The sequence below is a fragment of the Ciconia boyciana genome, chromosome 1 (genome assembly GCF_034638445.1).
Source record: "Ciconia boyciana chromosome 1, ASM3463844v1, whole genome shotgun sequence".
Classification (NCBI taxonomy): Eukaryota; Metazoa; Chordata; class Aves; order Ciconiiformes; family Ciconiidae; genus Ciconia; species Ciconia boyciana.
In genome coordinates, this window is record NC_132934.1 from 188,270,787 (window position 1) to 188,285,550 (window position 14,764).

The 14,764-nt window shown below is 36.7% G+C and overlaps 1 protein-coding gene across 6 annotated transcripts in view; it reads left to right on the forward strand.

The window, feature by feature from the left end:
* The window catches only part of LRCH1 (leucine rich repeats and calponin homology domain containing 1), a 143,534-nt gene that overhangs the window by 14,021 nt on the left and 114,749 nt on the right, over positions 1-14,764 (forward strand). The gene's annotated exons all lie outside the window — the stretch shown is intronic.

A 14,764-nucleotide genomic window follows, 5' to 3' on the forward strand; every position in this document is an offset into this window, starting at 1 on the left:
GCAAGGGCTTGTGAGTCAGTCCTAGACAGACAAACCTTTGGTGTTCTGCTGTGAAATATGATTTCAGATCCCAAATCTTGTAATTTCGTGAAACCTCATAGGTTTTTGGGTGCTTTAACCTTTTTATTGTCTTCCACTGAATTATTAACTCAACAACTGGACACAGTGATTTGTGAGGTGTTTTGCAAATGCTGTCAGTGGGGTTATGTGTGTTCAGCTTATTTATCAATAATTGCTGTTAATGCACCCAACTTTCATGATAGGCATTTGCACCTTCGAGTCGGTGGGAGCTTGTGATTGTCATCACTCCAAGTTTACACTATCACTTCCCAAGACTATGATTGCATTCTTCCATGTTGTATTTTTAGGTTTTCATATGACAGGGTTGAATACAAGCTTGACTGTGTCTAACCTACCATGTGCTTCAGGCCCTCATGTATCTATAACTTGGCCTTGCTGTTACTTATAGCACCATTAACATCAATCACTTGCAGATTTTATCAGCAATGACTTTGTATTCTAGGGGGGAAAGTGTAGAAAATCTTGCTTGATGTTGGGTTGTGAAGAAATACATTAAAAATTTTCTGATATGATATGCTTAATAACTTTCTTGAGGATATTGTTCAGTTTCTCTGAGTGGATGTCGGATTAACGTTCTACAACCAAATCAAAATGACTGATGTTCTGGTATGAACAAATCAAAAAGGCTCTTCTAGTAGACATTATATTCATATGAGATTATACAGTACCATTTGTTTCAGTAGTGTACAAGTTTTAGCTTCTGATGGTGTTTTTTAAAGATATCAAAGTATTTTTTTTCCTTGCAATAATTTTACACTTATGTCTCCTTTGGTGTTTTGCTGTATGAATTAGGGGCATAAAAATGAAGGTTATTTCTAATGTTGAAGAAGGTTTTAAATCAAATACAGGAAAAGTTGCTTTTTAATTAAGAATTCCTCCTTGAGTATCCGTTCTAGAACAAATTGCTTGACAATTCTGTTTATAGAAACAGGATGTTTTGGTTTTATGAAATGTGGATTTCTTGGGAACTCATTTTGAGAAAGTGTTTGTCTGCCTCCACCCTTGGTGGAATGCAGATGACATCAGATTTTTTTATGTACTGGTGCTACCACCAGTACATAAAGACTAGCTTTAGAAGTGTCAGTGACATAAAAGGAATTACATGGTAAGCAGTCTTACTATTTAAGGTGAATTGGTGGTACTGATGTCCAGGTGACCATATCTAAGGCAATAAAAATAGAGTTGGGGGATTAGTTCAAGAAGGCTTGGGAACAAACAGAAAAGAATTCAAGCATCTATGTCAGAAAAGCGTATTGGTGATGAAAGCTGGCTTGGCTTATTACAGCACAAACTTTGGGTTAAATGCAGATGACAGTATTGTCAGTTAAATGCAGGTGACAGCTGCACCTAAACATTTTTCAGATATTTTAACTAAATAAGTATTTTTTTAATGGATGAAAAGAAAGGTTAAGTGAACTGGAGAAAACGAAAATGTAGATGAAAAGGGAGAAAGGACTCGTTTACTCCTTCCATAGTTTCATGTCTTTGTTCCAAATTTTAGCTCTGGCAGTACCTCAGCAACTGTACTCCAAAGATTCATACAAGACCGTAATGTATTGGGTGTTTCACAGAGAACCCGTGCTAACATGTGGTCCTAGCCTAGAACTCAAGAGAATTCTCCTTCCTGCTTTTTCCTCCTCTTGTCTTCTTCCATATTTTGTCTTCCCTTCCTTCTCCAGCTTTATGCTGGACTCTGCTTGGATTTTATTTTGAAAGAAAAATAAACAGTTCCTGAGAACTGTTCCAACAGTCTTACGTTGGCCTTTTCCCCTCATAAGGGGTGTCTTGTAGGTAGTCTTGTCTAAGCTTCTGTTTCAGGCAGTGATCACTTGGAAAAGGGACACAGATGATGAGCTAATGTCAGCTTATACTAAACAGTTTTAAAGAATTTATGAAAGAGGTGTTCATAACTGTCCATAAACTAGGCAAGTTTTTAACAGCAAGTTTCAGAACATACTGAAATTAAAAAATGAGTGAAAGGTGCTGATGGTCATTTTACATTGAGTTTTTATACCAGAATGTGGTTAATTGACTTATTTTGGACTTTTGATTAAAAGCTACTTTTTAATTCTCTTGATTATTGATTCTCTTGATAATGTTAATCTCTTGATTCTTGAAATTAATAAATTATCTTAATTCTTAAAATTAATAAATTAATTTTAATATCTTGATTCTTAAAATCTCTTGATTTTAATTCTCTTGATAATTTTAATCTCTTGATTAAAAGCTACTTTAACCCATCTTGGAATTAACAAAGAAACATTGCTCAGTACAGTAGGTGATGTGGATTTTTACCTATACCATTTTCAATATTCTAAATGATTGCAGTGTAGGTTCCACTTTAGATCACTTTGTGGTCTTTCTAAAACATACCCCTTCAGTTGTCTGTCTTGGATGGCAAAGCTGTGTTGTTCACTTCTTTTGTATCTCTTATCTGTGTTTTTTCTCTCACTTGTGATAATTTTGGTTTGACTGGCACTTGATTTCCCTTTGGAAACTTTTGCTTAAGATCTAATTACAACTTCACAAAACCAGCTTCTTTAAACAGGGTATTTGTTTGTGAATCAAAAGGCAAGTATCAGGTAAAATATGCAGTTAACTTAATAAAAGCCTACAGGCTTATTCTAACTCTGTATCTAAATTTTATGGGATTGTAGGATAACTTGGGTTGGAAGGGACCCCTGGAGGTCATCTGGCCCAGCCACCTGTGCAGAGTAGGGTCAAGTATGAACCTGTTGAACCTGTTCTTGCCAGCTGAAGCATATTTCATTTAGCTGAGGTATTCCCAAGTATTTTGAACTCCCAAGATTTCATTTTGCAAGTGCAGTGTAGTAGGTCATCTGGAGGCCTCCTTTTCAGCATCTTTTTTCCTCTTTAAATCAAAGCTTGTCTGTTTTATGTCTTTGAAAGCCCTCTTTCTGTAGCTTCAAGATTTGAATGGGGTAGCTGAACTTTGCCAGACCACTGTTTGTGTGGAACAGGTGTGAGGTATTCCTCCTGTTGTGAATTCCCAACATTTTCTTGGTGAAAGAATACCCGAGGTGATTAAATTCTGTTTATAACCTTGCTTTGCATCTATGCAAAATTTACTAGTCAGACACCTTTTGTCTGCTGACATATTTACCCCAAAACCTACTTGTAGAGTTTTGCTTCAGTTATGTATAGACATAAATTCTGACATACTTTGCATCCATTACCAAATGCAGACTCTCTTTGTTAGTCTGTCTAGGAATACTGAAGGAAGGACTTAGGTTAAAGCATTTTGGAAGTGCTTTTACAACACTTTAAAAGAGAATGTGGTGGTCTTGGTTATCATTTTAAACCCTATTCTGGGTGCACTGGTGATTCTCCATTTGAAAGATGTTCATGAGGAACTTGTCACACTCAAGACTGAAATGCTTAGTAAGAGTATTAGGAGACACAGATTTGTTTAGGTTGAGATTAGTATTTTTTGTTCTTTAAGTTCTGATGGCAGCTGTGGAATGCCTGTGTTTAAAATTACTAGATTGTTTAAGTGGTATGGCTGTGAATTTTACTTATTTGTTCTGGGTTAACCGTGCTAGGCAGCTAAGCCCCACACAGCTGCTCACTCACTCCTCCCCAGTGGGATGGAGGACAGAATCAGAAGGGTAAAAATGTGAAAACTTGTGAGTTGAGTTAAAGACAGTTTAATAGGTAAAGCAAAAGCTGCGCGCACAAGCAAAGCAAAATAAGTTGTGTCTGTCGTCCCCCCCCCCGCCCCCCCCTCCTCCAATTTGGTGTGCAAACGCAGGTAGATGAAGGGTAGGCATAACTGAAGTTGTTGGCAAAATCCCTTCTGACTGATTATGTAGGATTTTGCCAGTTTCTAAACCAAATGATACTTTATGGGACTTAACTCTTGGTGACTTGTAGAGAAAAAGTATGTCTCAATGCATGCAGAAGTTTGCTTTGGTACAAAAATGTAATACGGATACACCGCCTCAAACTTCCTTTTCACAGGGGGTGTACTGTGATTATAGCAGTGGGAGATAGCTTACTGTCTTTTTATTTGCATAAACCTCAGCACAGGCTTATTCACCCTATTTTCTTGGCAAACTCTCCTGTCACTGCTGCTGTTATTTAGCTTGCTGTCACCATCTGAGTTTGGTTAGTTCAAAATGAGTTTCTGTATGTCTGTGTCACTGTGAGTGTAGTAGTATAGATGTCTGTATACAATGTGACTTTGCAATTATAGCTGTTGAAAGATAGTTATTCTTGCACACTAGCTAGTATGTATGGTCTTGCATGTTATGCCTTGGTTTTAATTCTTACTTTCAGACTATCTTGGGGAAACTGTAGTGCCGTATCAGCAGTAATGTAAATAATAAAATATTAGAAGAATTTGTTCTTATATTCCAGTATCTGAATGTTAGAAAATTGTCTTCTGATATTTGTATTAACTGCAATATATTTTCATTGTATGTGGTGTCACTACTATATAACTTCATTATATGTGGTTTTAATATGTGAAAGTTCTCCCTTCCTCCCCCCAATTAGAGGAACAGAGTATATGATAGAGGACAAATACTTGTTTTCCTTAGGTTTCTTCTCTTTAGTAAATCACCAGAAACTGTAGCTGTTAAAAGAAAGACAGTTAAAACTAGTTTTCTGAATTTAACCAGATTAAATTCTGCAGGAGAACTCTTCTGTGGCAAGATACCAGACTACTTTTATGATTCAGTCATATATTGGTGTAAAATGGTTTAGGTAATGAAATACGGTGAGGGCTGTTCTATTCAGTATCACTATTGTTATGTGGATTTTGTTTCTTTTTTTTGTACAATATCATTAACTTGAAGAGCAGTAACATATTTAATCAAGTAATGTCTTAGAATGTAATTCTCACAAAACTCTCTTCCATTAATTGAATTTTCCATTCTGAAATGTGGTTACCAATATGTTTTCTACCTCATAAAATATTAATGCAACATTTAACAGTATTTCTAATTTGTTATTTATTCCCATAATACCCATCAAAGTCTATAAACTTTTCTGACTGGTAGATTTGAACTAGTGAGAACCTTCATGTTATAACTGGAGAAGCTGATGAGGAAAGGAACAGGCAGCAGGTATGTTGGGAGGTGACAGATTTCTAAATAATGTTTCAATAATATTAGCCCTCAGAATGCAAATTTTTTTTTGTGCTTTCTGTTACCCTTTATGGCTAAAGGATTAGAAACAAGGAATAACTGTGGTATATTAGGCCACTGGCAAACTATCAACAGAGTTATGGTTTTACTGTCTTAGCTGCATTGAATGGTTTTGAACATGGGTATGATCAAATCTCCTTTAACTGTCTCTTGTATTGTCCTCATAAATACAGTAAGCTGTAAGTTTTAAAGAAAAAGGAAGTACAGTGAGGACAGTAACTTAGTTTCTATCTTATTATACTGCATTTATACAGTTCGGTAGCATGTAAGTATTTTCCTTGGGGGATTGCTCTGTGCTCCTTAATTTTAATGTAAAATGTTTGTCAGTTAGTGTACCTGGCAGTAAATTAACTGGAATAAGTCAGTGTTTATTTAGTATCATTTGACTGCATCATCTGAAATGTTTTTAGGGACTTTCCACTATGGTAACAGGTAGTTTTTTAAACAGCTTTTTTTTTTTTTTTTAAAGAAGCTTTGGCTCTTGGTCTTTCATTAGACTACTACATAAACACTGAACTACAGATACAGCCTTAGTTAGCCATGTTTACTACAGTTTCTTAATTTGGAGCAAAATTTGTAAGTTACGTAGCATGAATCTGTTTTGCACAGTGTTTTAGTAGTTAACTTGGAATGGCACAATGAATACATCTGTACTGTATGTGAAAGGAGAGCGAGATGGTAAGGCTGAATCACCTGTTTAATCTGACACCTGTTGGAAATTTGCTCCTCCCCTCTTGCTTTAACCTCCACTTTACAGTAATGAAACTAGTTAATTCACAGAAGAGTTGAGTCTTGGTGCAGATACCTAATGGCCTCCCTCTGACACTGAGGAAAAATGAAGGGAAAAGAAGATTGAGCCCACCTTCTCTTTTTGCGGAAAAACAAATTCTGAGGTGTAACCCTTTGAAAAGGGGGTTCTTTAAGTACTTTGCTTTCTTTTTCAGTTGTGCAAGAAAGTGGATCTGTAATTCAGAATGGTTATTTAATTAAGGAAAGTTTATGAAAATGAATGTATGATTACCTTGTTTTCATCAATTTTGTTCTCAATGGCCTGTGTTAACTTGGCAGCGAAACTTGAAAAAACAGTTTTTAATACCAAACAGTAACTTTCAGCTTCTAACAGAAGGACATTGCATTGCACACTTAAATACCTTCTTCCTTGTAGCTGAATCTATTAATTTATGACTGTATGGAAAAATCTTTTGCTACGTCTGTGTACCTTTTTTGTATGGAGAGAGCCAAACGGTGTGTAATTGCCTACCTGGTATCTTGCTTCAAGTGAAGGAGATAAATATGAAAATCAAAGATGAACTAATTCAAGTTAACAAAATAAATACAAATAGGCTTATGTGGGATACCATAGCCCCAATATTTCTCTGACCAATGATTTACAGTATCACGAACTTTTAGCAAATGGTAAGAGTTGTTGTATAATCATATTTCCCAGAATGCTAATTTTCATTTCAGAATAAATTAATTGGCCTGTTTGTGCTTGGTTTTTCTATTATAGTGAAAACTTACTTAGCGAGGGGTAGTTGAGTCAAAATATCTGAAGGTTACCAGATCAGCCTTCCCTGTTTTGGTGAGACTATCTGACCAATATATGTGCTTCATATTTGCTTGTAAGACTTTGAGGAAAATTTAATTTATAGATCACTGTTACTTTTTATCCTTGTTTGATTTGTGTATATATATGCATCTTACTCAAGTATAGGCCTTTCTAAGCCTTTGTAGGGGAGGTAGGGTACTTATTTGCCAGATAAAGCCACAGTTAAGCCATGAGAATGTATTTCCTTAACAGACTATTCTTTGGGGTAACTATTCACATAAAAACACATTGGGTTTTCATTTCATAATTATATGCAGCAAAATATTTCAAATTATACTGGCTATTGAAATGACTGCTTTACCAGAGTTTTGTATAAGGCAGTTTCTCAGACAAGGATGTACTTGAATAAAGAACTGCCTCAGTCACTGTACATTGTATTCTCTCATTTGCAGGGGTGTGCAAGCACATGTCCATAGACATGTGAGAGAGTTATGTATGCACATATACACACTTAGGCATATGGACTTAAAATTTGGATTTTCATTTTCTTGTAGCTGGGAGAAAAAAGGCATGTTTTATGTCCATAATTTGAAAATTAGAGGTCTTTCTAGTGTAGTCATGGGAGCTTTTCAGGATCAGTTTTAAGAACAAAGTTTGTGATTTATGCAGAATTTATTCAAAGAAGTTGTGTATATATTTCATTCTGAACTTGCTTGCTATTCGTCATGCATACTTATGTGGAAGCATGTTATTTTTACAGTAATTTCTGCATGGTCACACTTTTATGTGTTTAGGTAATAATGTAGCATTAGCTATTTTGTTATATAGGTAGGTATGTTATATAGTAGTAATCTTATGTAGAATATGCAGCTGACTACTGATTTAAAATCTCTATTCTCTGTTTTTACAGAAAAAGTAAATACCAGCAGAGTATGAGCACCTCAAAAATCTAACCTAATCTTTTTTATTTTGTTTGCATCCTTGTGCAATTGTTTTTCTAAGTATGTCTGGCTACAGTTTAGCAAGAAAATATACATTTTGCTTTTTACTTATGATTTTGATTTCTGTAGATACTTTCATGTAAGTTTTAATGTTGTGTGTATCATTGTTTCCAGGATCGCTTAGAGTCTTGAGAGGAGTTACCCGTCTTAAACATACATGCTGAGATATTTATGACTCTTGTTATCAGTTTTCTGATTCCTTTCGATATTATCATAATGTTTTGCCTTTCTTAGGCAAAGGAAATGTTTTTGTATTTCAGATACTTGATTGCTTCTGTTCCTCTGTGTGACGGGGAATAGTAAAAGACAGTATTTTAAGTAGATTTAATACATTTGAGTGTTTTTAATGCATATAAACACTAAGGAAAAAATTTTGTGCCTTCTCTGGGCTGTTTTTGTATCATAATTGCATTCCTTAAAAATCAGTCTCCAGCCACTAACTCTTCCACTTAGATGTCAGTGGATTAGTGTCACTATGTTACTTGAAGCAAGATGTGTTAATCCCTTATTCAAGGTTTAAATCTATGAATCCTATAGAAAAACTGCTTCAAAGCTGAAGCAATTTTGTCATCCATTAAATTTCAGGTCTACCAGAGGCAGTTTTTACTGGATTATTTGTGTGGTGGTGTTTTTTTTTTAAGCATTAAACCCTGAGGCAGGTGTAATGGATGAAATTACCAGTGAAAGTTGAGTTAGTTACACGATTACTAATTTTTCATTTGGATAGAACTGTATCAGTTAAAGAGATTTGTCTGTATATTCATTAGCAATTAGCACAATTTGTAAGAGTGGATCTCGGAAGCAAAATAGTTGGTGCTGGGGCCCTAGTCACCTTATTGTTACAAATTTAAAGGGATTTTATTTTTGACTTGTTCTGATCTTGTAGACGGACTGCCCTTTTAGGAGTGTATTTTCAAGTTTAGTTGCCTCTAAAAATTGATGTGCTCTCTGACGTGCATTATGGCATAGTAAGGGGTGACGGTAAGGAGACTTGATGTTTTGGATTCCTGATCTGAACTAAAATGCTGCTGTAGACACAGTGTATTTTCAACAATCTGAATTTTTTCTGTCACTATTTAGAATAACAGGAGGATGTCTATAAAAGATGCTACGTTCAAAGTATCGTGTCAAGCATACAAAAAAAATCACTTCCTATTCTGCTGAAACAGGAAATTAGTATCTCTGTCACTGCTTTGAGGGACAGAATGCCTAGAGTAATTCTGATCTTATATTGCACTTTGAAAGACAACTGGATCTAATGCTTTTAGAGCTGCACTTAGGTGGCTTACATTTGGCCATTGTCCAAATTTTGTTTTAATAACTAGCACTGTTTGAGGTGACTTTCTCTCCTTCTTGTACGTGAATTCATAAAGAGGTAAAAAAATCAGGTTTTTCCAGTTCAGAAGACTTTAAATAAGGCTGACCTTGTTTTGAAAATTAAGTTGACAGGATAAGATAAATTAACATTTGATTATTTAATATGATTCCCAAAATAACTGTATTAGCTAGAACAGAGACTTAGATTTTTAAATTTTTTTAATAAATTGGGCATAGGCAAAAAGCTAATTTACATTAGTTTTACATTGGTTAATGAAACCATTATGCAAAATTAAACTGTATCATAATCACCTTTTTTAAAGGTAATATTTGGAGCATAGCTGTTGCTTTAAAAAGATGTACTTCTAATTCTTGTAATTTTGGAAGGGTGAATTTTTGGTCTGATGCTCTGTGGAAATCTATGTTATGAGTTGGCTGATACGTTGAAAGAACGTTTTAATTAACATCTCCTTTTAGCATAGCTGTGCCTCCTTTTTTTAGGTGATGTGATAAAAGCTCAGCACAGCCCCACAGAGGAGCACAGAGAGACAGTGCAGGAGGGGGAGCCCAAATAACACCCTGGCCTGGCTACCGCAGGTCTATCACAGGAGCCATCAGCCCATCAAAGGCCCATCTCCACAAGCCCAGAGGAGCACAGATTAAGGACTTGGAGGAAAAGATGCTCTCCCAGGAAGCCTCAGCCCCATTATCCAGGTGTGAGACCCATCAGCATGAATCAAGGCTGGAGCACCTTTTAGACTGAGAGGGGTTCTGCCTTGGGGTATGGGGCACGCTACCGGTGGCAGGGGAAGAGCATTTTGGGATTGCACAAGATTTATTATGGCATGCTTTGGAGATGAACCAAAGATGGAGAAAGGGAGTCACTTAAGTGATTTGAGGAGGAACATGTATGGGAATATAGGCCTATTTAAGGGATAAAAAAAGCCACTCACTTGTAAGCAATTTGCTGGTCAGTATGCTTGTCTGACCATGCCTTGCCCCTGGTCAGTCCAGTCTGTATTATCTTACTGAATTCCTTTTTAACTCATTTCCTGGGTGAGGGACTCCCTATTCTGTACATGTGGGTGTGTGTAGGGGCCTGAGTGCCAGCAACTGGAGTTGGACCATGAGTCGGAGGGCCTGTCTGTCTGCGGTGCCAGCAAATGGAGAGACTGGACTGAATGAACTTAAGTGCCAGCAACCAGAGTGGGGTTGCAGGTTACAGGGTCTATGGTGCCAGTGATTGGAGAGACAGGTGAGTGAAACCAAGTGATGGCCACTGGAGTTCGGACCAGGGTTCAGAGGTCCATGTGTCTGTGATGCCAGTACCTGGAGCGAGTGTGGGGTGTGCGAGCATACAAGTGCTGGCAAAGATCAACCCCGACTAGCCAGTGAATAGGTGAATTGGTGAGGGAGCCATGTGTGTGTATCTCTAAGGGCAAGACCATGGGAGCAGCTGGCTGTTGGAAGGATCAAGGAAGTCCTAGGCAGCTGCCGAAGAGACTGTAGGGTCTGTGGGTCTCTAGGGATGTGTATGTGTGTATCTGTGCGGCTCTCTAAGTGTGGGACCACAGTGGGGTTGGCTGTTGGAGGACCACGGGAGTCCTGGCCAGCTGTGTGTGTGCGCGCACGTGTGCAGCCTCAGGGGCTTTTATACCCAGATGCCAGCAACTGGGGAGACTTGAGTGTCTGAACCCTGCTGCTGGATGGATCCACATCATGCATGTGTGTGTATGTATGTGTGCATATATATTCTGTTGGTGCTGCCTGTGTTTGTGTGAGTGCTCTGGGTGTATGTCATTGTTATCTGTGTGGCCAGTTCTGTATATATGCATATGTGATGCATATGTGTGTTTTGTGTGCATCTGCCTACTGGGAATACATTTTCCACCTGCACTGGTTGGACCTGGGGGCATGGAACTGCAATAGCTTCTCTCAGATTGTCTGATCTGACCTGATATTTTCCTCTAATACCTTTTCACTATGGTATACTGATTTTGATGTTTCAATATTGGTGCTTTTTAAGGTATCTTAGTACAGAAATTGGAGAATATTTGTTACTACAGATACCAAATATTTGATGGATCTTCTTCTACGTTAGTGTTTACTTAAAAAAGCAAGTCTTCTGCAGAAATTGTTGAGTGAAAAGTGTCTTGCATAGACACCAAACACACTTGTAATATAGAAGTTCAGGAATAGGTGAATGTCTTGACATAGGAAATTACTCAGCATGAAGAGACTTTGATTTTGCTAACTTCTGTTACTCATTCACTTTGAAGTGATTCATTTTATGAAAAAAAGTGACGTTGAGTCTTCAGTAGTACAGCACTGTTTTCAGTAAGCAGGAAGTGTGAGCATGAATTCTGTTGTGTTTTAAAACAGGACAAAAACAATGTCACTTGAGTATGTGACATCCTTCCCACCATCACTACAGTGCTTTAAAACTGGACTGTATATTTGAGACAATGTATCAAAGAAGTTCTGCCTTTCCAGGCCTGTCCTTTAGTTATGTAACTTTCAGTCTCTGTTTTTTAAATATCATTTAACAAAGTACAACGAGGGTTACTGAAAATCAAGGTAATACAATGTCGATACAGGTGTGTCCCTAACTATGGCGGCTGTATATGCTTAAAGTTTCCTTAGACAGTTCTGATGTTTTGGAGGTGCAGGAATGGAGACCACTGCAATAGCCAGGGTATCCCTGTGGCTTTCTAGAATCAAGATGTACGTAGACTATGCAACTTCAAAGAAGAACCTTCAGTGTGGTGTTAAGGTATGCAAAACATTAAACAATCTTATCGGATACATAACATTCAAGTGTGTGTAGAAGTTCACTCGGGTATTCCTTATAAATTCTTACTGAAACAAACATATAGAAAGCCTTTCCCTCTGAACTTGTGTTCCTGAACCTTCCATGTCAGAGAGACTGTAAGTGTTTTGGATCTGTTGGAACTGGAGACAGAAGAGATCTTGCACTGAATTTCATTTGTGACAGTTTCTACAGACAGAAACTTGGGACAGAAACTACAACAGTAGTTTCCAAAGTGAAAAATATTAATTACATAAAAGCTTGAAAGTGCTATTCCACTCAAACTGGTTACAGATCTGTGACATGAAACCTGAGGATTTCCTGAAAGAACATCCTCTTTCCTTTATGACTACTAAAAATACAAGCAATAGCCAGAAACAAAACCAAACTCTGAGTGTTAAGCAGTTTTCAAAAGGAGAGGTAGACTGCCTGATACAGAGATTCTAGAATGAAAATTTTTGTTTAAGAACAGGGCTCTTCCTTTTCTCAGTCTTGCCCGTTTCAGATGATCTTCACAGATGAATGTAAAAGCAGTAGATGAACCGTGGGTACAGGAGGATTAAATTTATCCAGGTAGAATTGAAGAGGTGTAGAAGAATGAAGTTTTAATGTAAGTTACATGAGCAAATAGTAAAGACATCAACTATTCAGTTTTTAAAGAAAAGTTAGACTCGATAGGAGCTCTGCAGACTGCTACTTAGAGTGTAAACCTTTTTCAGAAAATTTGTGTGCTTTTTGGAGGGGCTGAAAAACTTTGAGCACCTTGACTGTATACACCTTTGTTCCTTCTTATATTTGGTTTAAACCAGCTGAGTAGGGGTACTTCTCTGTACTCATCTAGAATTGCAGGGTCTACCCTTCTTACTCTACAAGGCTGATTATTGTTGCAGGGTTTTGCAAGGCTTGCTTCTTGCAGAATTGCAGCTGAACTTCCAACGAGATAAGCTTGTGGAAAGTATGTACAAGAGAAAGGTAGTAAGCAAGCAAATAGTTTCTGGAAGAAGTGAAAGACATCTATCAATTTAAAGGTGAGAGGTGGTAATATGGGTTCACTATGGTCCACGGATGAGGAACATGACACAAACCAGCCTATTTTTCATAACTGATGAAAGAAGAGAATTCCTGTGAAGGATTGGCTCTGAGAATGATTGTCTCTGCAGTGGTGGTTGAACCTTCCTAAAAATGCCTCAAGCCCCTAATAGTGTCAGCTTTAAAAAATCTGGAACATCTTTGGCTGCAATGACTGTCTTTGCAGTCTGTTACTCTACCAGTAACAATGTAATTTGAGTGTAAATGATGAAGTTAAGTAAATTTTGTCTGGAATGCTAGTGATAGTGTTTGTCCTGGCTAGAATGTTATTGCTTCCTTTAAGTTCCTGATAGCTAAGAATCAGTAAATATAGCTGCCTTTTGTTTATGTTGAGAGTTTGAAGATAACAGTTGTATCTTAGCTGAACCTGAGAGTTGAGAGAACTTTGCATTAACCTCAGAACTCATGTGATCTGTTTATTATTATTATTCCTAGTAACAGAAGAGGATAATTTCAGCAGTAATTTTCTCAGAATTGTTTATATAGCAGGAAGCAAGCTTGAGGGAACAGAGAAAATTGAAGAAGGCACATGGCTTTTGTGAGAGAAGCAGGAGGAACTTGGGAGGCATAATGTAACCAGATTAATTTAACCAAGGATGGTTTTTAAATAGGGGTAAATACATTATGTTTTCGAAGTGGAGATAAGCAAATGAAACAGATTGGTCCAACTCTTCTGTGTTGGAAGGAACTTAAACCTTCTATCCAGGACTGTGAGACGGAGTACTGAGTTGTGACTAGCTTTTGAATTGTATAAGTGATCTTTTACATATGTGTATTTATACACATTGGAAGCAGTTTTATCTTACACCGTGAGGCACTATTGTTTTTTAAGAAAAGAGCAACATATTTTTCTTTTGTAATTCTGAATATTTTCTTTTCACAGCTCATAAGCATTTTTATTAGTGTGATTAAATGTTATACATTTGTTTTTTTTCCTGTCATGGGGTCTTGTCCACTCAAATTCTCTGCACATGTGTAAAAGGAACCAGTCATTACAAATCTTACACTTTTTAAATGTGTTTTCAGATCATTAATTTCAGTTTATTTTATCACTTTGGACAAAACTCAGAATATTTGTTAGGATGTTTGTCCGGAGTAATATCCTACAGGATCTTCTCATGGTTAAACAAGATGGTAAGCGATTTTACTATTGGCTTAACTTTCTGTAGTCTAAGCATATTAAAATCTCCCTGGCACCTCCTCAGTTAATTTAAGTTTTGAAGTGGTTTTAAAAATCCATTCATCTTGTCACCAGGGGATTTGTCGTTAATGTTCCATAAATTTAGTAGTGAACTGTGGTATTTTTTAAAACATCTTTAATTTTGACGTGGCGAAGCTTAGATAAATATGCTTGATTTCAAAACTGTATAAGACATTTTATGGCTGGTGATGATAATTGAAGCATATTGAGCAGAGTAGATATTCACCTAAAAGGTTTAGTTAGTTTGTTTTACTGGAGGTATTTTATTTATAGTGAAAGTGCTTTCACTTGACTGTACAAAGAGAGGAGTGTCTTGGTACCACAGTATTGTTAATGTAACAGCTTTATCTGTATGGGTAATTTTTTTAGTCTTTATATGAATATTCTAGACTCTCCAAAAAGATACTTTATTTAAATAATATCTGGTTTATATTCAAGTTCAGAATTACTCTGTGTTAATTTAGAAATGGAGTCTATTTTTACAATATGTTTGGAAATTTTTCAGGTGGACTTGTTATTTGAGAACTGGAAGCAAGTTTAAAATCC